The sequence below is a fragment of the Sus scrofa genome, chromosome 6 (assembly GCF_000003025.6).
Source record: "Sus scrofa isolate TJ Tabasco breed Duroc chromosome 6, Sscrofa11.1, whole genome shotgun sequence".
NCBI classification, from domain to species: domain Eukaryota; kingdom Metazoa; phylum Chordata; class Mammalia; order Artiodactyla; family Suidae; genus Sus; species Sus scrofa.
In genome coordinates this window covers 146,221,913-146,246,291 of record NC_010448.4, presented here as the reverse complement: position 1 = coordinate 146,246,291, position 24,379 = coordinate 146,221,913, and the positions used below count along the sequence as shown (strand labels likewise).

Below are 24,379 nucleotides of genomic sequence, written 5' to 3'. Positions count from 1 at the left end.
AAGGAGAAGCTCGCCTGACTCTGAGAGCTTTCACTTCGTTGGTTCCATGATGGAGCACAGATGGACCATGGAAGGGAAGAGCTTTCTGGAGAAGAAAGGAGGGTTAACATTTATGAATGCCTACTCTGTGCTGGGTGCTTTGCGGTTTTTCACATCCACACACAGAAACTATGGGGAAGACTGACAAAAATTCAGGCACCTGTCTAAAGCCGTCTAAGTTTTAGGGGACAGGGTCTAGATTTGAATCCAAGCCTCAGTCCTTGGGCTTTCTCCACTAACCCCACAATCTTAGAATATTCCAGTTAAATTTGTATGTGACCACTCAGGAGAACACTGCACTTGAGCCCTTGACACCTTTTTTTTTTTTTTTCTTTTCTGCGACATATGAAAGTACCCACGCTAGGGGTCGAATTGGAGCTGCAGCTGCTGGTCTACACCACAGCCACAGCCACACAGGATGTGAGCGGCATCTGTGACCTACACCACAGCTCATGGCAACACCAGATCCTTAACCCACTGAGCAAGGCCAGGGATTGACCCCGAAACCTCAGAGTTCCTAGTCGGATTCATTAACACTGAGCCACGGTGGGAACTCCAAGATCTCTGATCTTTTTGCCACTCAGATAATATTTTCTTTTTTTTTAAACTACATCAGATTGACTGTCCATATTTTTCAAAAACATGGGTGATATTAGAGAAATAAATTTTTGCAAACATGTAAATATGACCTCAAGATAGAATAACAATAAAATGAAAATGTTCAAAGTTCCTTTTAAATGCTCTGTAAAACTAGGTCACAGATGAATTCCATAGCCTTTCCTCCCCATGGGTATAAATGAGTTCCTTTCTCAAATGACAGGTTTGGTTTTTACACCCATGTGAGTTACAAAGACCCTTTTCTTACAGGGATCCCTGCTAAACGTCTCCTAAGGAATGACTAGGATGGGAGAAATACAAGCAACAAGTTCACTGGGCCTTTATAACTCGAGAGAAAACTTCTAAAGCTTGGAGCTTACTGCTCATCCAGTTGATTGACTTTGTCTGAGAGGTGGCCATTATCCTCCCAAACCACGGGGGTTGTGACTATTTGATTACAGGAAGCCCAGAAGCAGGGAGGGATTAGGACACACGGGGTGAAAGCGGGAAAAGCCAAACAGCTTCCAGATTGCCGTTCACTGTGCCTGGACTGGTTCCTGGAAGACTTGAGACAGTCCTGCAATGGAAGGGACATGGTGGCTTTGGAGGCAGCCGGTGATGGAAATGCCCAGTTCATCCACACACCCGGTGCTCTTTGCATGACTCCCTAGCTGGGGGACATTCATGGAACTCCTCCCACTGGTTTTCACATTTGTCAGATGAGCAAGAAAAACATAAGGAATTACAGATTGCCCAGTTTGGTAACTAAGTTTCCCTGATGGTCACCTTTCTGTTACCTATGACATGGGCTGTGGTACCCTGTAGCCTGGGACAATCTAAAATCTGGTCTCGTGGAGTTCCTGTCGTGGCTCAGTGGTTAATGAATCTGACTAGGAACCATGAGGTTGCGGGTTCGATCCCTGGCCTTGCTCAGTGAGTTGGGGATCTGGCGTTACTGTGAGCTGTGGTGTAGGTTGCAGACACGGCTCCGATCCTGTGTTGCTGTGGCTCTGGTGTAGGCTAGTGGCTATAGCTCTGATTAGACCCCTAGCCTGGGAACCTCCATATGCCACGGGAGCGGCCCTAGAAAAAAGCAAAAAGACAAAAAAAAAAAAAAAAAAAGGGGTCTTTTGGCTCTTGATCGCCATATGTGATTTATTTGTCAGCAGATGATGTTAAAATTAGCTTGCATTTGTTGAGCAAACCTGTATGGGCAATGGTGGGTGGAAACAGGGAGTGGCCTGGGTGACGGCAGGAATGAGAATATAATCCCTTGCATTTTAGAGATTGTAAAGCCCTTTCCCACACATTACGTCACTAGATTCCTGCAAAGTCCTTCGAGGACAGGTATTCTTAGCCCCATTTGACAAATGAGAAAACTGATGTTCTAAAAGGTGGAGCAATAGCCAGAGTTCACACATGCGCGCCGCGCGCGCGCGCACACACACACAATGGTGGCAATCTAAAAAGTGGGACAAAAACCAAAGCCCTTACTTCCTCATGTAACATACCAGAAACTGATGAGAATCCACCATAAGGCTTTTTAGCTCTTCTCAGATAATCAACAACTGTTTATACTATATTATGGACATGAGGATCCTGTATTCTGTCTACTCTTTCCGGGCCTTTAGAGCTTCTCTGTTGTTGGCTTCCTTCCCCACCTCCTCTTCATTTATGGAGCTGCTTCTTTTTATCACTTAGACATCACTTCCTCCACGAAGTCCCTGAGACTTTCTTAGGTGACCATCTTATAGGCTTTCAGGGCACCCAAGGATTATCACCTCTTTATCCTGACCACTCTAATTCAATCAGCCACATTGGAATATAACTATCTAAGCACTAAGACTAATTACTTACGAGTCATTCACTAGTGGTTATTTTTTCACCATTGTAATCCCAACACAGAGCATGATACACTCTGTCTGAATAAATATTTCTTTTGTTTTAATTACTTTTAATTTTTTTTTTTTTTTTTTTTTTGTCTTTTGTCTTTTTTGTTGTTGTTTTTGCTATTTCTTGGGCCGCTCCCATGGCATATGGAGGTTCCCAGGCTAGGAACCTCCGAATCGGAGCTGTAGCCACCGGCCTATGCCAGAGCCACAGCAACGCAGGATCCAAGCCGCGTCTGCAACCTACACCACAGCTCACAGCAACGCCGGATCGTTAACCCACTGAGCAAGGGCAGGGACCGAACCCGCAACCTCATGGTTCCTAGTCGGATTTGTTAACCACTGCGCCACGACGGGAACTCCCAATTTTTTTTTTTTTTTTTTTTTTTTTTTTTTTGCTTTTTAGGGCTGCACCCATGGCGTATAGAAGTTCCCAGTCTAGGGGTCGAATTGGAGCTGCAGCTGCCAGCTTATGCCACAGCCACAGCAATGCCAGATCCGAGCCTCATCTTCCACCTACACCACAGCTCAGGCAACCCCAGATCTTTAACCCACTGATTGGGGCCAGGGATCAAAACTACATCCTCATAGATACTACTCAGTCTCATTTCCACTGAGCCACAACGGGAACTCCTGGATAAATATTTCTTGAATAAATGCTGTATAATCTACCGTAGCCAGAAGAGAATTTTGTTTCCACATTACCCTCAGGGGTAGGAGGAGGTGGAAAGCTCTTTTAAAACCATCTCAAACAGTACCATTTCCTGGAGGAGGTGCTTAGGGAACTAAACTCTAGCCATTTGCCTAGAATGTTAGATTATTCCCAGAAGTAAGACAGAGTTGGGAGAAGCCTAGAAGCATGATAAGGATGGAGGTTGGTGTTTGTGTAACTATATGGGGAAAGAGGTAAGAGCAGATATTTTCGGAGTTACTGGAAAACTTAGCCATGACACCCTGCCTGCTCATGTGTCTGGTGCTTCATACCAATCCTGTCAGATATCAGTTTCTGGGAAGAGATTTGAACTTGCTCTCTGGTTATTTATAACCATAGCTCCCTATTTTGTGCCAGGATAAAAGACGCTACAAACCACTGATGTATGTATTCATAACCCCATATAAATAGAATATGATGAGTACGGTAGGTGGTGAGCAAGCTCGAGGATGCACAAGTCATGTACGTGTAGAGCCCAGCACTTAACCTAGGACCTGTCTCTTCCAAAGCCTTTCAGCTTAGGAGTTAATGGGCGCACACATGGACTCATCATATAAGATGAATCCGCCAAATCTCGGCAGCGAGGCTCTTTCTGATGGAAGAATCTTCAAGGACACGCAGAGCTTGACAGGGGCTGAGTATCACAGTGCTGACTTTCAGCAAAAGCGGGCCTAGGCGATGCATAAGCGAGTGGGCATGGATGTGTTCCAGTTAAACTGCATTTACAAAAATAGGCAGCGGGCTGCATTGGGTTCCCAGAGTTTCCTGACCTCGGTGTAAATTATAGCTAGCAATTCCCCTTTTTACAGTTTTGTTAGCTTCTGAAAATCCTTCCTCGGTTCGCCATTGCCTACAAGCTGAAGCACAAATTGCTTAACTCTCTTCCAAACCTGATCATGTATGCTCTTTTTCTTCTCTTGGTGCACAATTCACCTTGTTCTGTGCTGATAATATCACTCTGAATGCTTTCTGCTTAATCCTACCCACCCTTCATGGTAGATGTTCCCAAATGGGATTGAGGGGTCCCCTCAGAATCATCTGGGGAGCCTTTTGACGTTAAACTTAGCACTTAATCAACCACACTAAATTCCAATAGGCCCTGTGAGGAGGAGGGGGAGGGCAGGGACTTGTACAGCTTGAAAATGTCCCTAAACGGATTCAAGTGATTCACACCCTCCCCCTATACCACTGCTTCATGGCATTACTAAAATCCCACTTCCTCCAAGAAGCCTTCCCTGTATCATCTTAACCCATACACAGCTTGCTTTCTTTGGATCCCATTTGCCCTCATTGGCCAAAAAAAATACATATATTTTTAGCACCTACTGTATTTTTTGCTTTTTTAAGTGTTTCTTGTGCCTGCCAGGATTGTTCTATGAGCTGGGGATGGGGCAGTAAACAGGATAGTAGACCCTCCTCTCTGAAGGTTACATTCTAGTGACAGAGGGAGATGGACACTAAGCATGTGCCCTCAAAAGTGAAGAAGATAATTTCAGATAATGAAAAGAAAGCAAGCCAAGGGAATAAGTGACTAGAGAGAGGAGCCAGAAGGATAAGAAGGTGCTACTTTTGATAGCAGAGTCAAAGGGGTTTTATGACGTCTATAACTGAGCTGAAAGCTGAGTGCAGGGAGTTCGCGTGTGGCACAGTGGGTTAAGGATCCAGTGTGGTCACTGCAGTGGCGCAGGGCTGGTGCTGCAACATGGGTTCGGTGCCTGTCCTGGGAATGTTCACATAACACTGGAGCAGCCAAGAAGAAGAAGAAAAAAAAGCTGAGTTCAGAGATCTAGGGAAAAAAGAAGTACAAGGCAAGGGAACAGTGCAGTTTTAGCTTTCTTTCTCTGAAAATGCTAACTGTTTGAATGCAGACTGTTAGAGTAGACAGCCGAAGAAGTGATTAAAATCAGTTCCCTCATTTAAGGCTGTCAAATAAAATATGGGATACCCAGTTAAATCTGAACTTCAGATAAATAATAATTTTTTAGTATAAGTGCTAATTATGGTCTAAGAACTAAAAAAATATTATTTATCTGAAATTTAAGTGGATGCCTTTGTTTTGATTGTTTTTAGGCTACATCAGACAACTCGACATTTTACTTATGAGAAAAAGTAACCCAGGGTGATGCTGTGTCTGATAGCATCCAATTACTAGGAGCTGGGCTGGAACAAAATCGGACTCTAAAGCGGAAGCAATTCAATTTGGTGTTGATGGTGTTAGAAATCTTAAATTGTTCTCTAATTGTCTTGTGGGAGAGTAAGTTATCTCCCCTACAACTCCTTAAGGGCACAAACCTGTGACTTTTTTTGGGGGGGGGATCATACATTAAGTTCAATATTAAGTACTTCATTCATTCTTTGTATCCCTCTTCCACTGCAAGCCTACAGTAGAAATCCTGATCTGGTTACAAAGGAGACATGGCCTTTGCCCTCCAGATAATAGGAAAAGTGAATATATATATATTTAAGTTGTTTTAAATCAGCTAAGAGCATAATAAAGGGTCACTGCAGAGGAATGTGACAGCACTGGTATTCTGAGCAGGGAGAGATGCCTTCCAGCTGTGGGATTCAAGGATGACTGCAAGCATAAAGTTACTATCTGACTTGGGGCTTGATTGATGGCAAGGATTTCAATAATAGATGACAGAGAACATCATTCCAGCAGAGAAAACAGCACACACCAGGAGAGGGTGGTGAAAATAACAGGACTTATTTTGGGAACAAATCCATCTCTGTGTTTGCAGCTGAGATTTAGGTAAAGGAGAAGAATATGTAATATTAGACCTGGATTATAAAGAAGCCTGAACACCAAATAAATGTGTATGGATATATTAAAAAAGCTATGGGAATCATTAAATATTTTTGAGCTGGCTGTTGATGTAATGAAAGCTATATCTGAAGAAAATCAAACATCTGATCATATAAAACATGGACACCAGTGGGAAAGTGACTGCAAAAGTCCTAGTTAATTAAGTGATGATGATAATGAGAGAAAGGGAAAGATGGAACTGATTGAAATAGATATTTTTGAGGTCAAACCCACTGAACCTGCCAACAGGTGGGTTGTAGAAATTAAAAGAAAAAGGAGACATAAGGAGACACAGGAGATAAGGGTGAGATTTTAAGCTTCAGGTAATTTAGGTGGGGATGGTGGTGGTACCATTAACAAAAGTATGGCCAAGTTCTCATTGTGGCTCAGTGGTGATGAACCCAACTAGGATCCATGAGGATGCAGGTTCAATCCATGGCCTCATTCAATGGGTTAAAGATCCAGCATTACCATGAGCTGTGGTGTAGGTCGCAGACATGGCTTGGCTCTGGTGTTGCTGTGGCTGTGGTGTAGGTCGACACCTGCAGCTCCAATTCAACCCCTAGCCTGGGCACTTCCATATGCTGCAGGTGTGGCCCTACAAAGCAAAAAATAAAATAAAATAAAACAAAAATAAAAATGTGGAAACCATGGAAAAGGGCAGATTGTAGGTGGGAAGTAATGGCTTTCTTTTTAAACATAGCATTATAGAATTTCAAAGCTATAAAAGGTCATTATAATTATGCCCAATCCCTTTGTTTTATGTAGAAGAAAATCCAGTGAGGGTAAATGATTTATGTATAATCACTGTGCAAGTGAGTGGAAGAGCCAGTTTGGGAAATCAGATGCCCTGAACAGTGTTTATCCCATAAAATGATCTATCTTATGATGAGTTTGAGTTGATACAAGTAGAATAATGATATGGTACAGTGCATTGGTCAATTGGAAACGTAGATGTGGATTTAGCAACTGATCAGGACCAACAATTTGGGAGCTATCAAAACTGAAAATAACATTTAAAGACATGGAAGTAAATGAAATTGCCAAAGGATAGATTAGAGTTGCTAAGTCAAGTGTGATAGATGTCAATGGATACCAAGAGGTACCCATTAAATTCCACATTTGGAAGGCCACTGGGCCTTGAGAGAAAGAGAGAGAGAGAAAGCAGTTTTCATTGTCTTCTGGGGCTTTAGATTTTGGGTTTTTTTGGCTACCCCGAGGCATATACTCCCAGGCCAGAGGATCAGATCTGAACCACAGTTGCGACCTAAGCTGCAACAATGCCAGATCCTTAACTAAGTGTACCAGGCTGGGGATTGAACCTGCATCCCAGGGCTCCCCAGACACCACAGTTCCCATTGAGCCCCAGCCAGAAGTAGCAGTTGCCATTGAATGGAGGAAGCAGAAGCAAGATTACAACCATTGAAGGTTGATGGGCTCCTGAGAAAGTAGAAGTCAAATTTAAAATTTTCCCTCTGGGAGTTCCTATTGTGGCTCAGCAGTAACAAATCCAACTAGTATCCACAAGGACACGGGTTTGACCCCTGGCATCTCTCAGTGGCTTAAGGCTCCGGCATTGCCGTGAGCTTTGGTGTAGGGTGCAGATGCGGCTAGAATCCTGGGTTGCTGTGGCTGTGGTGTAGGCCAACAGCTGCAGCTCAGATTAGACCCCTAGCCTGGGAACTTCCATATGCCATGGATACAGCCCTAAAAAAAAAATAATAATAGTGCGAAATAATTTCTCTGGAAGGTGGTGATAAAAGAAGGATAATATCAACGTAGGGCATAAAGAAGAGCTTTTCGGTTGTTGTTGGATGAGCAAAACATAAATGATCATGTGTATGGGCAGAAGCAGTGAAAGTCATGGAGAACCAGATGTTAAAGGTATGAATGAATGAGGTTGTAACTGAAATTAGCAAGGTCCTGGAAAAGCAAAAACAAACTACAGATGGAGGAGAAAAAAACGAAACCAAACAAGGAAGGAAACTACAATGGCTAGGTCAAAGTGCAGATAAAGAAGGCTCATGAGGTAAAAGGGTAAATCTAATGGAATTCAAATTGACCTTTTTCTTACAGGTGACATAGGAAATTGGATTTTTGGTAAACGTGAGAGCGTAGCCATGAGAATGGGAATTTAGGAGCTGTGGGAACCTTTTCATACAACAACTGTGGGGAGTGAGTAGAGAGATGATAAAACTGCCCTTCCCTCGAGCCCTGCCAAGGTTAGGGTAGTGATTTATGTTGAATGCGATTAATCTAGTGTTGACACTTTCCACTGTGGCAGCAGAAGAGAAAATATGGACAATGAGAGTTTTCCAGGAAATCCCAAGTTAGTGAGGAATATTTTTGTTTCATATATGATTGTTGATGGGATTCCTGTGAAAGATCCAAGCAGCCTGAGCAAGGTGGGCAGGAACTAAGACCAAAAGCCAGATTTCTGAGAGTACCTTTATCCTAGGATTGCTGATGGCATTTGTGCACATTATTTCATTTAATGTTCACGATAAATAATCATAACCTCATGAAGTAGCCATTAGTACCCCAGTTTTACAGGTAGAGACCCTCAGAGTCACATTGAACAAGCAGCCTGTTCAAGGACTCATCAATGTATATGGCAGAACCTTTTCTTCTTCAAACCATGCCGGCTCTACCCTCCAGTAGCCATGAAAAAAAATACAAACTGGGATGGATAAACAGGTTGATTTTAGTTGAGCAATTTCAGCATAGAGGTGGACACTTAAATGAGAAGCTGCAAAGGGGAAAAAGAAGGGACAGAAGAATCAAGATGCTAGTGATAGTTGTCAAGACCTAAGAAAGTAGGGAGTTAATTGATTTTTTTCCCTAGAAATGTTTGAGCGAAGTGTCACATACATAGAGAAAAGAGCACAAATCTCAAGTGTAGAAGTCAGTGAATTTTTATAAAACGAACACACCCATGCAGCCAGTACCCAGACAAGAGACAGATCATTGCCAGCCCCATGGAAGTTCCTTTCAAGTCCCCTTCCAGTCCCAACCTCTGTAACCGAGTCAAGGTAACAGCTCTCTTGACTTTTTTTTTTTTTTTTGGTGTTTTTAGGGCCGCCCCCTTCTGCATATGGAGGTTCTCAGGCTAGGGGTCGAATTGGAGCTGTAGATGCTATCCTACGCCATAGCCACAGCAACGCTAGATCCTTAACCCATCGAGCGAGGCCAGGGATCGAACTTGCATCCTCATGGACACTAGCCAGATTGCTTTCCACTGAGCCACGACTGAAAGGAACTCCATTGACTTCTCACATCAGACATGCGTTTTTGCTTCTTTTGAACTTTATGTAAATTGAATCATCCCTGTGCTTTTTAGCTTTGGATGTCTTTTCCTCGACATTTACGTCTATGAGATTCATCCCTGTTGTGTCATGTGGCAGTTGTTTTGATTGATTTAACCATCACACAACCTCGCAAAGAGTACCACCTCCTCTCGTGGTAAGATTCTGATGATGTGAGACAGATAAAAAAATGTATTTATCTTTCTTTTCTACATGCTTTCTTTGGGTAGGAAGTTGGGAAGACTCAACGGCTATGTTTCTGACATATACAAAGCTATGTTAAAATTGCATTTAGATATAGTGTGTAGAAAACTTATAAGAAAGTCCCTCATAATCTGCTCCATAGCACTGCATACAGCCTTATAATCAGAAAAGAAGGTTCAAAATGGTCTGTGCAGTTTACAGATACATTCTAAAGAGGATGAGGTTCAGCAAATATACTGGCATTCCCAAAAGAAGAAAATTGTAGGGTTATGAAGGTTTGGAACTTTAGGATTCATTGAATTATTCTTAATTATTTGGAAATGACATCCACCAAGTCTTGGAAGGAGGTTTAAGGAAATACCAGTTGGCATTTGGTAATATCTCTCTGGAAAGGCCCTATGTTAACCATGCTGCAATGCAAATATAAATAACTGGATACATTTTAAGACACATGACATAATGTTCTGAAACATAATGTCCCAGAGTGGTCAGAAATTTAGATGAGTCCATGATTAGCATGGCAGCAAGGTTGAAGAAACCTCCAAGTTACTCAGCTTCCCTTGAGACTCAGTGTCTTCTATAAAACAGAGATAACGCTCCACCTCATTCTCTGGCTGCCAAGAGAATCTGATAATGGATGTGTGAGAAAGCACTTTGCAGACTCTAAGGTAAGAGTGTGGTATGATATGTCCTTCCCTGTTGCTCAGTACAGGTTAACATGAAGGAAGGGTACCCAAATTGGAAGCATCACAGAGGGTGGCAAAGTTGAGCTGGGGCATGGAGAGCCAGGTCTTTGGGGTCAGACAGTCCTGGGTGGGAGGGCAGGCTCTCTGCTGGAGGAGGGGTTGTGTGGCTTTAGGCAAGTTATTTAACCTTCTCCAGCCACAGATTCATCTCTAGAGTAGAGATGGTCATACTGCTTACATTTGCCAGGAGGAGTGGATAATTGTCAGCAAAGCACTCCTTATGGCCCCTTGTGCATAGAATATTCCCTGTAAAGAGTGTGGGTTGCTGTCATTCTATGAGAGCAACGCTAATAGTGTAATAGCTTCAAGCATCCACTTAGCACTGTTGATGGGCAAGGCATCGTGCTAACCTCTTAGGGTCTCTGTCTTTGTGGTTTCATTATTTAGGGGAACCTTTGCAAGGCTGAGAGTAGAGAACAGGCTGGTGGCTAGCAGCTCACCCCTGATGGCTGCTGGGCATCTGAGGGTTCAGGTGCCCTGGGCACCTCCTATGGGAGGGCTTCTGATGAGGTAAACTACACTCTCCCTTTCCACCCCATGGACTCAAGGAAGAACTTTGCCTCTGTTTCCTTAATGAGTCAACTAACAGAACAACAGAACTAAAAGAAGCTCTGGACATCACCTGTTCCAACACCAGGTTTCAAAATCAAAGAAATATAACTGAGAGGCTGAGGGGTTTGCTGGAGTGAACTAGGGATAAACCTGGAAAGAAAATCCAAATCTCTCATCTCCCAGTTCAGAAGTTTTTCTTCTACGCCTCTCTTAGGCAGTGGCTTCACCTCCTCTCTTTCAGGGCAAATGCAGGATTATCTCCTTAAGAATTGGGCCCAAATCTGATTCCTCACAGAATCTCCTGGGCAATGCTTTGCACCTAATAGTTCACTCAGAAAAATATTTTTAAATGGCATCGAATTTCTAGGATGCTCTCTTCTCCTGCTCAGATTTTAGAATCGGGGGTCAAACTTAAAGATCATCTTTAAATGACCGGATTCATTCATTTTCACTGAATTCTATGTGCATGTCCCACTTTCTAGGGAAAGCTTCCTTCTCTAATTCGGCTGAGACGTCAATCTGTCTTTCCCCTGCTTTTTCCACTGTCTTGCTGTAGGGCTCTGTGCTGGTGCCTATGTTGACATGGGACAACATAGTGGCTCAGAGTGTGAGACCAGGAAGAATTAATTAAGAGAGAAGGGAGGGAGTTCCCGTTGTGGCGCAGTGGTTAACGAATCCGACTAGGAACCATGAGGTTGCGGGTTCGGTCCCTGCCCTTGCTCAGTGGGTTAACGATCCGGCGTTGCCGTGAGCTGTGGTGTAGGTTGCAGACGCGGCTCGGATCCAGCGTTGCTGTGGCTCTGGCATAGGCCGGTGGCTCCAGCTCCGATTCAACCCCTAGCCTGGGAACCTCCATATGCCGCGGGAGCGGCCCAAGAAATAGCAACAACAACAACAAAAGACAAAAGACAAAAAAAAAAAAAAAAAAAAAAAAAAAAAAAAAAAAAAAAAAAAGAGAGAAGGGAGGATCCTGGCCACAATTTATGAGATGCTTAATGACTCTAAACTTACCTTTCCTTACCTGTAAAGTGGGGAAGACAATATTTACATAAGATGTTAAAGGTGATACTCAGTACACAGCACAGCGAATACTCAGATGTCTTCGTCTTAGGTTGTATCACAATGGACACATTGGCATGTCTGCCTCCCCCAATAAACTGTGATGTTCTTAGGCCCAGAACCTTCTTAGTTAACTTTTTTTTTTCTTTTGTCTTTTTCCCTTTTCTTGAGCTGCTCCCGCGGCACATGGAGGTTCCCAGGCCAGGGGTCCAATCGGAGCTGTAGCCACTGGCCCACACCAGAGCCACAGCAACGCTGGATCCGAGCCGCATCTGCAACCTACACCACAGCTCACAGCAACGCCGGATCCTTAACCCACTGAGCAAGGCCAGGGATCGAACCCGAAACCCCATGGTCCCAAGTCAGATTTGTTAACCACTGCGCCACAACGGGAACTCCCTTCCTAGTTGCCTTCATATCTGTGGTTACCTTGGACCATGTTGGCTGCTGCAGAGCAGATACTCGGTGTTTCAAGAAGGGAGGGAGAAAAAGAAGGAGGGAGCGGGGAGCAGTGGGCTCCCACCTAAGACACCAAGGCCTGGATTTGGGCCCAGCTCTTCCAGCTGTGAGCTGTTGGGTGTTAATGTAGCGGCTCAATGTGGGTAAAATGCATTCTCCTTATCAGCAACATGGGTTCGTGGACACTCACCTCATAACATCCTTAGGGGGATCGTTTGAGACAGTGTATGCAAGGAGGTTTTGTAAATGGAAATGTACCTTCCACATTTTGGGTGAGAATCTTTTTGGTTATGACAAGATCTGCCATTGCGGTCTTGGTTTTACTCCTAATCACTTAGCTACTGGGCAGTGAGGTAGCCTGGAGTTAGAAGGCACTGGGGTAGCTGCTGTGAGGAAGTCTTTGCTTTCAGGATGTTTACAGTATGGAAGGGAGGGTAGAACCCGTGGCCCATGCCCCTGGCCATGGCAGGTAGTGTAAGAGAACTCTTGGGCAGAGGCCCTTGACCTCAACTGACCTATCTTCTTGAGTGCCCAGCTGTCTCTGAAATGACCCTAAACCGCCCATGCCTGCCAGGCTGCCCAAGCTCATCTTTGGACTGCTGCTTCCTTTAGTCAAATGCCACCAGTATCACGGTCTCGTTTTCCTCATAATGCACATTTTAGAACAGCAAACTGTATCCGCTGTGATGTCAGTGGTACGGTGGCATAGCAGGTGGCAGGGGTGGCCTGCTGCGGGTGGAATAGAAAGTCAGAGGCTGATGTCTGACAGCCCACTTCCCCACTCTGAGCCTACAGACCTGCTCTGGGACTTTTGCCTGCACCCTCATGAGCCCAAGTTTCTCTTTCCCCAGGCGTATAGGTCTGGGAGCCCCCAGAGAACACAAATCAAGTGAAGTTTTTGTTGCAGAGCCTCTTCTGCCCCATCAGAGATCCATGAAGCCTGTTCAGTTTAAAAGCAGCTCCTTATTCTAGATACACCCTGAAGCATTGCCTAACCTTCTCACATCCAAACCCCGATTTCTTGAACCTACCCTTTTCCCCTAAAGGAGGATTTAAGTGGATGTGAAGCCTGAGTTCTTAACGCTGCAGTGTTTAGGAGGTTTATTAGCTCACGTGCGTATTGTATTAGTTTTCTGTAGCCTTTGTAAGAAATTTCACAAACTTTGTGGCTTAGGACAACCCAGATCGAGGTTTTGGCTCTGTTCCTTTCTGGCGTCTCTAGGGGAACATTCATTTTCTTGCCGTTTCCAGCTTCTAGAGGCTGCCTACATTCTTTGGCTCCTGACTTTCTTCCATACTCAAAGCCAACAATGGTCAGTTGAATGTTTCCCATATTCCATCACGAGGACATTGACTCATCAGCCTTCGTCCACATTTAAGGACCCTTATACATTGGGCCCACCTAGATAATAATCTGAAATTACTACTAGGTTAGCTCCTGAGCAACCTTATTCCCATCCACCCTCTGAATCCCCCTTTGCCGTGTAGCATAATATATTGAGAGGTTGCAAGGATTAGGATATAGACATCTTTAGGAGGCCTTTGCTCTGTCTGCCACAGGTATGGAGAGTGATATTGGGATCCCGGATGTTTCTGTAGTAATGATGGGCAAGTACCGCCCTCGGGCGGGACACTTGTTTTTGCAAATAATGCCTTATTAGAACAAGTCACTTGCATTTGTTTCCGTCCTGTCTGTGGCTGCTTTCATGCTTAAATGGCAGAGCTGAATATTTGCAACTCGGACCATGTGGCTCACAAGCCTAAAATAAGTACTGTCTGGTCATTTTTTAATAGTTGACTGACTTTTGCTCTCTAATTCATGTACCTATATATCTCCAATTCTAACTGTATTCATATATAATCCATATATCTCTGATCCTAACTATACCTCTATAGAATATCACCCAGGGACCTGTGGACATCTTCTTCATGTTTTTCACTCACCCCTGGCCCAAACACACACACACACTCACTTTTAAATTCCTCTCCTGCTGTTCTTCCTCTGTAACATAGAAGTACTAAACCCATATAGTAACTCCAAGCACTATAAGGTATCATCTCTTTACTTTGATACATGCTATTCCCTTTGCATATAGAATACACTTACTTTCTTTTTCTATCTCCTGCCAGGCAAACTCCTATTCATCCTTTAAAACCCTAGCAGGCATAACTTCCTCCCGGAAGCCTTCACCTCCACTCCTACCCAAGGAAAAGCAATTACTCCTGTTCTCAAATAGTCTTTCTGGACTGTAAGTGCTTCAGTGTCAGTAATTGTTCTATTTATCCTTGTCGTGTCCTTTGTGTCTAGCATAGGGATTGACACCTATTATGTATCCATAAATACTAGTTTAATTGAATGGGACTTGAAATGTTGCCAGTCAGAGATGAGGCACATTGAAGTGGCAACAACAGGTTCTATAAAAATTAAAAACTGGTTCCTGCTCTTTCACAGAGGGAATAGATCTTGGAGGTGTTAGTTCTCTTCTCCTGACCTTGGCATCATCACCTAAAAACCAAGGAGTTTGTTGAAATATGGTCAGTCTCTTGGGCCCCTTCCAGCTTTAAGGGTCCTCTCCAAGAGATGTTAGCCTGATTCCTTGCGGATATTGAGAAGCGGGAAATCTCCTGCATTGGGCTTGTGCCCTGAAGAGCTGGAAATCTTCCAAGACATATATCACTTATAGCTTCACTGTGACTTTGTGGCAACTTGGGACTGAGGAGATGGGGAGCAGAGCAAAGAATTGGTGAGATAATCAGGAGGAATCTTGTGTTTGTCACTGACCTTTCTCTAGGAACCAATTAGAAGATAGACATATGCCACCAAGAGTCATGGCCAGGCAGTGTGTGCTCACCATCCCTGGCTCATAATCCTTGGAAGAAATCCACGCCTGCAGCTCTGTCCACTTAACAGAGACCCACCCCAAGTCTTTGTCATGTGGGAATCACAGCAAACTCCAGGCAGTCCAAAGTAACATTAACCTCCCCTACCTCCCTCATATCTGTCCGTGGTTCTGCTCTTAGGCCTACCCCAAGGCTAGAAGCTGTAGAGACAACTTTAGACACCCCTCTCTCCATCTTATGAAGAACAATGTATTGTTTTTTGCCATGTTATGAATTAGTGCATTTTTTTTCATTACTGAAAACGTATCTCTTCCATCCCATTGTCATCACCTATTCTAACCTGCATTGTTTTCAGCTTAGATCCCTGCAGTTAGGTTTTGCTGGGATCCTTAACTCTAGCTACTTTCTATTGAGAACCATCTGCCCTGCTCCCTTTGGCCCAACTCTCTTAAATTCCCTCTTTCCTGATGCCTCTCCCCTCTTAAAGAACCTCCAATTGCTCCTTCCTCCTCCTGCATTAAGTCCAGACCCCACCACTTCATAATCTGGCCCCACCCTGACTCTGACCATTTTTTTTCAACACTCTCTGTTTGGTAAGACGTATCTCCCCACTGCTGGGTTGCATTTCCTTTTGGACACCACGGCTTTCCATCTCTAATTTCCTTTGTTTGGCTTTTAGTTCAGTTATGTGAGTGCACTTCCACAAATATGTATTAGGCACCTGCTCTGTTCAAAGCACAGGCATGCCTTGCTGTTACTGGTCCTTCTTAGATGACAGAGTGCCCTTGCCATTTGCCTTCTGTGCCGGAGCATTTCTGCTCCCCTCCCGGATCACACATTTCTTGAGGACAGCAATGCTTGTCTTTGGCTTCTTTGTACCCCGACTGGGGTCTGCTAGTGAGCCCAGACACGAGGTCACCTTTCCAGCGTCATTCACTATTTCCTTTCCCACTTGTTCTGTCATCTGCACATTAGTGATAATGCAATCGACTTCACACAGTTGTTTTGAAGATTAGATTTTGTTCAGACAGACTCTCAATGGTGCTTCTCTATCCTTCCCATGGTCCTTCAGTTTTTGATGCGTCAGCTCCTGAACGTTTGGAGTTAGAGAAAATGACCAAGAGGATTTTACCATGATTAGATATAGAAATTGTTCTTGCCCCTCAAACCTTGATCAGAACATTCCACACTGAACCAGGGCGTTAGAGTAGGTTATTGCCTTTTATTTTAATTGTTTATAAGGCAAGCATTTATTAAGTGCTTGCTGTTTATGAGGCTTGCCATTAGCAATTCCAGCGGGCCCTTTTGCAGATGAGTCATTCCCTCTTCTCAGACCCAGCCCTCCCTACCCAAGAGGAAGTGCAGTATGGGAACTTAAATTTAACGTTTTTACTGAGGGTTTGGTCCTGAGCTTGTAAAACTCACTCACCCTTCACCATCTCTGGTTCTCCTGGAAGCTGTGGCTGCCAGGTGCCAGCTGGGACCTTCTGACTGCTGGCTGCCTGGGCTACCCAATTTCAGAAAAATAATTTTGACTCCAAACTACAACTATTTAAAATTCATTTGAAGCGTAGTAGTATTTTACTCATTCAATAAATTCAATCTGTGAATAAAATCAGCTCAGTAAATGTTTGCTAAATTAAAGTATCACTCAACAAGACCGACTTAATCTCAAAATGTCTGTTGTACGCTTCTGCAAATAAACTTTGTAATATAATCTACTTTTTAAAAGATCAGTATTCCCTTGTTTATTATTTCAAAAAATACTAATTCTCATAATTCAAAGAATCCTTTTAAACAAAATTACATGACCCTGTGTGATAAATGCTAGAGAAAACCACCAAAGCAGAAACAAAACAAACAGCAAACCTCAGCTAATAAGAAAGCTTTTTTAAAAATCACCATTGGAATCTATTTTCTAGATTATCTAAGTATTAAGACTGCTCAGAATCTATGTTAAATTGATGCATGTGTGAAACTGGCAAAAAGGGGCCAAAAATGTCAGAAGTGACATGCAAAACATTTACAGTCCTTGTTTGTATGTGTGTGTTCAGGGAAGGATTGATTTAAGCCAATATTTTCTACCTCGCCGGCACATTTATGTTGGCGGGATTTCCCTGGTAAATATTGGTTTAAACCAGACACTGAAATCTTTAATCACTTTTAACAGACACTGCATTATACTGCCTGAGACACTGCAGTAGAAAAGCAGAGACAGGGAAAGAGTAAGCCCAGCTGATAAGTATGATCTTCCAAGGGTGAAAAGGAAAAATTGGAATCAAGTAAAATTCTTCAGAGGCAGAAATGCCAAGAAAACCATTGCTGAAATTCAAATTTTTGTTTTTCTAAAGTCTGGAGCTGAATTCAGTTAAGTGACGTGGTTTACAAACCAGGGAAGTTAGGGCAGGATCGGAAGTACTGCGAAAGCAAGAGAAATGGGTCAAAGGAAGATGAACTAGCTGTGGTAGATGCAATGTGGGCTTCTTTCTCAGATTCTCCAACAATTCTGGTTTGCTTCTACGTCGAGTTGGGGTGCCATGAAACCTAGGGCCTAATTTTATATTGATGTGCCAGTCAGAAGTTGGGAATCTGTCACATAAAGCCACTGCTTGTCTACCTGCAAACAAGGCTACAAAAAACATACTTAACCTTCCCACCACATGTGCGTACACTCGCACACGCACACACACACACACACACACACACACACACACCCCTCCCCTCAATTAGTCACTTGGTTTTATTCACGCTGTGCCTTTATTCACAACCTGTGGTTTTTATTGAATCACCAAGAGCCCCATACATCACGTCTAGAGCCTCTGGGTCTCCTGCTCCATGTCCCCCACCTCTGCACTCCTTAAATCCTCACCTCGCTCATCTCCGACACAGCCCTGGACCACTTAGATGTTTCTAAGCATGTCTTCAGGAGGACTGGCTGTTTTATCTCTGAAGTCTAGGATTATCTCTGCTTAATTAGATCATTGCAGCCCACCTTGTAGGGTAGATGATGATAAGATTTGAAAGAACCAGGGACTCTGCTAGAATGAATGGTCAGCCCCACTGAAGGCTGCCTAAGGGAAATATTGGGTTTTGTTTGTTTTTTTCCCTTTTCCTTTTTTTTTTAAATTTATCAGTTCCTGGGACAGATTAAAGAGGCAAGACTCCCAGGTAAAAAAAAAAAAGTTTAAAACGAAAGACTCAGATAGGGTGGTTATTGCCAAACTTGGCTGAGGACTGGGGTCACCTAAGGCAACTCTAAGAACAAATTCCCAGAGTCCAGCCCAGAGAGTCTGCTTCAGGAGGTCAGGGTTAGCCAGGGAAGCACCCACGGGGACTCAGCCCTTTCATAGATGAATGTAGTGATGGGGCATCGACTTTAGATTCAGGCCAGGTTACAGACAGAGTTCCATCACGGACCTATTGTGACTTTGGGCAGCTTGTGCAATCTCTCTGAGCCTCAGTTTACTCAGCTATAAGTAAACATAAGAATAATAATTACTGGAGTTCCCGTCGTGGCTCAGTGGTTAACAAATCTGACAGGGAACCATGAGATTGCGGGTTTGATCCCTGGCCTCACTCAGTGGGTTAAAGATCTGGCATTGCCATGAGCTGTGGTGTGGGTTGTAGATGCGGCTTGGATCTGGCATTGCTGTGGCTCTGGTGTAGGCTGGCGGCTACAGCTCCGATTCGACCCCTAGCCTGGGAACCGCCATATGTTGTGGGAAAGACAAAAAAAAAAAGAAGAAGAAGAAGAAGAAGAAGAATTACTTAATGGGGTGGTTGCAAAGATTAAATAAGATCATACCTATAATCTCTCACATGCTGCCTGCCTTCTGGTTGATCTAAAAGAGAGCAAAGTCTATCCAAATGTCTCCTTGGGACTTAGCCAACAGAGGCAGCCACTAAAGCAGCCCCGATGGCACTGGAGGCAGATTGTCTGAGTCTGAATTCTGATTCCACCAAATCTGTGACCCTGAGAGAGCTACTGAATTTATCTGTCTCTCATCTGCAAGAGTCAAAGGATCTATCATATGTAAAATAATACTCAGGTCATGAAATGATGATGAAGATTAAATTAGCTGCCTAGAAACTTTGGTACAGGATAAATACTAATCATTCCCCTTATTAACCACCTCTTCGAAATCAAGTGTTTTGAGGAGAATGCATGTTGGCCTTGGAGTACTCAAGTCTAGAACAGGGCTATTCAATTGACATATAATACAATACTCATAGGTAATTTAAAATTTTCTAGAAGGCTTATAAAAAGAGACATGCAATTCATTTTAATAATGTATTTTACTGAATTTAATATATGCAAAATATCATAATTTCACATGTTAAATATAAAACTTTATGGAGATATTTTACAGATATTTTTTCTATACAGAGTCTGTGAAATCCAGTGTGTATGTTACACCTGTGCACGTCTCACATGAGACTCACTACATTTTAAGTGCTCAACAGCCACACATGGTTAGTAACTACCATACTGGACAGTGAAGAAATTTTAGATTCTAAAGCAAGTCTCCTCACCTCGATGAGCCTCAATGATCTCATCTGTAAAAACGGAGACAACTTCCATGGCTTTGAAGAAGAAAGGGAGCAAACTTGAAAATGCTTTGTCAACTGGAAAACACTGTATCGTAGGCTTTTGGCTCTCAGCAAACTCTTGACTGGCAAATGCAATGCCATTCTCACATGGAAAAGTGCCCCAGATCCTGGGTAATTGGAGACATCACCCAGGAAAGCCCCAGGTGGAGGCACTTTCTTATAGCTGGGTGAAAGAGGTTTCCGCCCATGATGTTTCAAGAGACAGGAAATCTCTCTTCCTCTTCTCCCTGCCTACCATGTTTATTCCCAATGCCTTTGCTTCAATTCTCTATTGATTCTTGACATTTCTTTGACAGCTTTCATTCTATAAGTAAAAAGAAGTGTAAAATATAAATAACCCTTCCATTCCCTCTGATAACACCCGTTTGGGATCTCATTACTTTTTTTAAAAATTTTATAAAGATTTTTATTTTTTCCATTATAGCTGGTTTACAGTGTTCTGTCCATTTTCTACTGTACAGCAAGGTGACCCAGATAATAGATGCAAACTCATTACTTCTTAATGGCTAACTTTTCCTGCAAAAAATACTCTCTGATAATAATAATTTATCAGGTGCTTATTCTCTATCCCTCCTATTATCCTTGCAATCTTACTGCTATTGGATCAGTAACTCCTCTTATAGGCTGCATTGTAATAGCAAGAGCACTGAAGCTGAAGCAGAAAGCCTAGGCTCTGTTCTCGGTTTCCGCATTTACTAGTTATGGGATTTGAGGTGAGACACTTAAACTCCCTGAATTCAGTCCCTTCCTCTACATAATAGAGACAATAATACATCACAAAGCATGATGAGGATTAAAAAGATTATGCATATGAAAGAGATCTGTAACTGCAAAACATCACACAACTGTATAACAGCATTAAGATATCTGTAGGAGTTCCTGTCGTGGCGCAGTGGTTAACGAATCCGACTAGGAACCATGAGGTTGCGGGTTCGATCTCTGGCCTTGCTCAGTGGGTTGACGATCTGGCGTTGCCGTGAGCTGTGGTGTAGGTTGCAGACCCGGCTCGGATCCTGCGTTGCTGTGGTTCTGGCGTAGGCCAGCAGCTACAGCTCCGATTAGACCCCTAGCTTGGGAATCTCCATATGCCACGGGAACGGCCCTAGAAAAGGCAAAAAGACAAAAAAAAAAAAAAAAAAAAAAAAGATATCTATAAACCTCTTTGTGTGCACCATTCTTCTGCTGAACAGCTTTCGAGAGCTCCACCTTGTTTGCCAAAGAAACTCAAGATGCCTTTATCCAGCATAAAAAGCTGTCCAACATCTGGCCCTGACCATGCTGCTTTTGCACATCTCTTCCACTCTGCTCCCTGACTGAAACCTAGTGTTCTAACCAAATAAGACGGTTATAAATGTCCTCCCAAACAGGACCAAAGCGGGGACATATTTCTGATTTCACATTGTTCATGGCCTTGCCTCAGTTTTTTCATCTCTCAACATGTCACCCGCTCTTCTTTATCTGGCCCCCCAGTCTCTCCTGGTCTCTCTTCCCTCCATGCCTTTAAGACCTCTGTGTGCTGCCTTTGGACCTTACTTGTGTCCTCCATATGACAGCTGTCCAAATCTATCTGGAACTAGTGCACAGACACTTGCAGCATGGTGCCTCAATCAGCTAGTCTGTGAAAGTTAAATAATAAATTCTTCTGTGATTTTGCAGAAGTCCCCTTGAGACACAGAATAGGCCCTATATGAAAACTAGCCAGCCTAGGAATCTAATCAAGGCATGCATGCAAAGGAAATAGAGAGCTTCTTAACTGTGACAATATTGAATAAATCAGCAAAAAGAAGGTGGCTTGTTTGGAGACTTGTCAAAAGAACCAAGAACAAGAATTCTTGATGTAGTTTCTTCAGTACTGTCCAGTAGTAAAGATTCCATCCCAGTAGCAAAGATTCCATTCTAGTACCATCTGTTGGGAGGCGGGGCAAGTCAGCAGTGTAAATAATATTTTTTTGAGCTCCTACTAGGTAATAGATACTATGCTGCATTAAAGACCAGCCAAAAGGATCTATTCCCTGCTCTCAAGAAGTCATGGGTGAAATAAACTGAGAGAAAGAATTCCAATGACATGGTCAGTTGGAAATAAGAAGCCGAAACCTGGTTGTTGCAGGAGCTGAGAGGAAGGGAGCTTAATCCAACCTCAGAATATTTTGAAAGCTTTGCAGAGGAGTTAAGTCTAGGCTGAATCCTAAGAGATAAGTAAGAGTTGGCCAGGTAGACGAAGTTGGAAAGGGCACTTCAGGCCAATGGAAACACTTGAGCAGAAGCAATGATAGTCACCGTCACTAGTGGAAAGCTAAGCGTAGCAGCTTGAGAAGAGCAGACATTTAAGTCATCCAACTAACTGCCCAGCTCTGATTTCATGCTTGCCAAGCAATCTCATGATTAGAATTTGGTCTCCCATGTCGAGGAACGCGCAATGACCAGTTGACATGAGAAGCTCCCTGTAAATTATTGCTTTCCATCAATTAATTCATCGGTCTCTGATTTCTGATGGCACTCTTGTGGGACTAGTACCAGTGAAATGAAACCAGGGCACGCTGACAGCCATCACATTCTGACCTAAAAAGGTGAGGCGACTGAGACTTTCCGTCACCAACCAAATACCCACCATCTGAGGGTTTCAACTCATAAACATCTCGAATGCCATGACCTCTCTCCATCTGCATTCCTACAACACAATTGTAGCCATCACTATTTCCTGCATGTGTTAAGGCAATAAAAGAAATAATAATGCTACTAGCACCTGGTATGAATGCTTACTAGGTGCTGGGTCCTGTGCTTAGTCCTTTGATGGGGAGTACTTCATTTCCCTCCAAGATCTTGAGCTTCCTCCAGATCCTGAGCTTTTAAATACTATTTAACTAGCCTTCTCATAGCCATGCGCACCTTCAAGTTCATTCTCCAAATTGCAGGGAGAGTGATCTTTTCTAAGTGCAGACTTGGCTAGGCCGTTCCAAGTCTCCCTCCCTGGCTTTCCAGGGCTCTGAAGGGCTGGATCTAAGCTTCTCTCTCCCATCTGTCTTTGTCTCTGGTGTGTCTCTGCCCCATGGACCTCTCTCAATTCCTGGAGCCCCTTGATGTTCTTCCTGCTAGATTGCTTTCCTCCCTCTTGGCCCCTAATTTTTATTCCATCAAATCTTATGACTTTCCAAGGTAGGCCTTCCCTGAACTCACTATCACATCTCATTTCTCAGACTTTGCTATCCCTGCTACAAATTCTCAAGGCACCCAGTTTTTTAGTAGCTCCTTTTCCAGTTGTAAGGAAATATGTTCCTGTTACTTATTTGTCTCTTCCTGCTAGAATATAGGTTTTTCAAGTGAGCAAAACCATGTCTAGAAAACGTACCATTATACCCTTGGCTTTTCATACTGAGCCTCCAACATAATAAGAGCTCAAAAAAAGATCATCTCATTAAATAAAGCTTTGTTGTCTCATATTCAACAAACAAAAGCCAATATTTATCTGGTACTTATTATACCATGAACTGTCTTAAGCATTTTACATTTATTTATTAATGAAATACTAAAATCTACTATATAGATATCATTATTATTCTCATTACACGGGTGAGGAAACTGAAGCACAAAGAAGTTAAGTCACTTCTCCAAGTTTAGACTATGGACATGTGAACCCAGGCAGTCTCATTCCAGAGACCAAGCTTTTAACCACTACTCTGTGTTCCTCATATATATAGTTTGTATATATTTAATGTATTCGAAAATAATTGGACACCCACTGACCTCCATCTCTGGTTGCTTTATGTCATTGCCCTTGAACACCAACACAGGTGGATAATGAAGTTCCTTGGGCACCCTTTCACACTGGTTGTGTGTGTTATTAACTGAATGAGTACAGATTCTCATTAGACATGCCAAAAGGATATGCCAAAGTCAGAGCCCTTCTGGAGATCAGAGTTTTGGCAAGGGGAAGGTCATTGAAAGGGAATAGGGCTAGGAGGCTGGAACAGCAAAGATAGTTTTTCCTCGTCCAATCTTGCCTGGGTGAAAGAAAGAGAAAGTTGGACCATTGGTTTATAACAGGCCCCATGGCTGAGCAAAAAAATCGTGGAAGTCCGAATTAGAGAACCTTGGTTCTTCTTCTCCCCTCCTCCCTTCCTCCCTTCCCACCTTTTCCCTCCCTTCTCTCCATCTCTCATCTCTCTCTCTCTTTGCCTCTCTCTCTCCCTCTCTCCTTCTCTCATCAGATGATTTTGAGCAAATCATTTTCAAATTTCTCACATGCATAATGGAAAATGTATGTCATAATAATAATAATTTCTATCTCATGAGGTTTATTTTTCAAGGAAAAAATGAGATCTGCAAGCAAAAGTGCCTGGTAAACTGTCAAGTTGTATATACAAAAGCTAGTTGTGATTGGAGGGTTTTTTTTAACTTGCAGTCTTAGAGGCATTTGCTAAGGAGATCGGCATCAAAATGACCTACTTTTCACTGTTATTTCCCTTGAGGGCAGTGAACCTCTTCTTCCGTGAATCCACCCAGAATGAAATCCCTGTCATGTGCAATTGCAAAGTTCCTCATCTTTATAAAGACACATTAAC

General features: G+C 43.1%; 1 protein-coding gene across 4 annotated transcripts in view; it reads left to right on the top strand.

Annotated features, from left to right (window-relative positions):
* PDE4B (phosphodiesterase 4B) overlaps window positions 1-24,379 on the top strand; it is a 552,844-nt gene that overhangs the window by 473,814 nt on the left and 54,651 nt on the right. The window contains exon 1 of one of the 4 annotated variants that reach the window (XM_021093173.1): window positions 10,035-10,220. The gene's annotated coding sequence lies outside the window, so the exon portion shown is untranslated. 4 annotated transcript variants of the gene reach the window in all.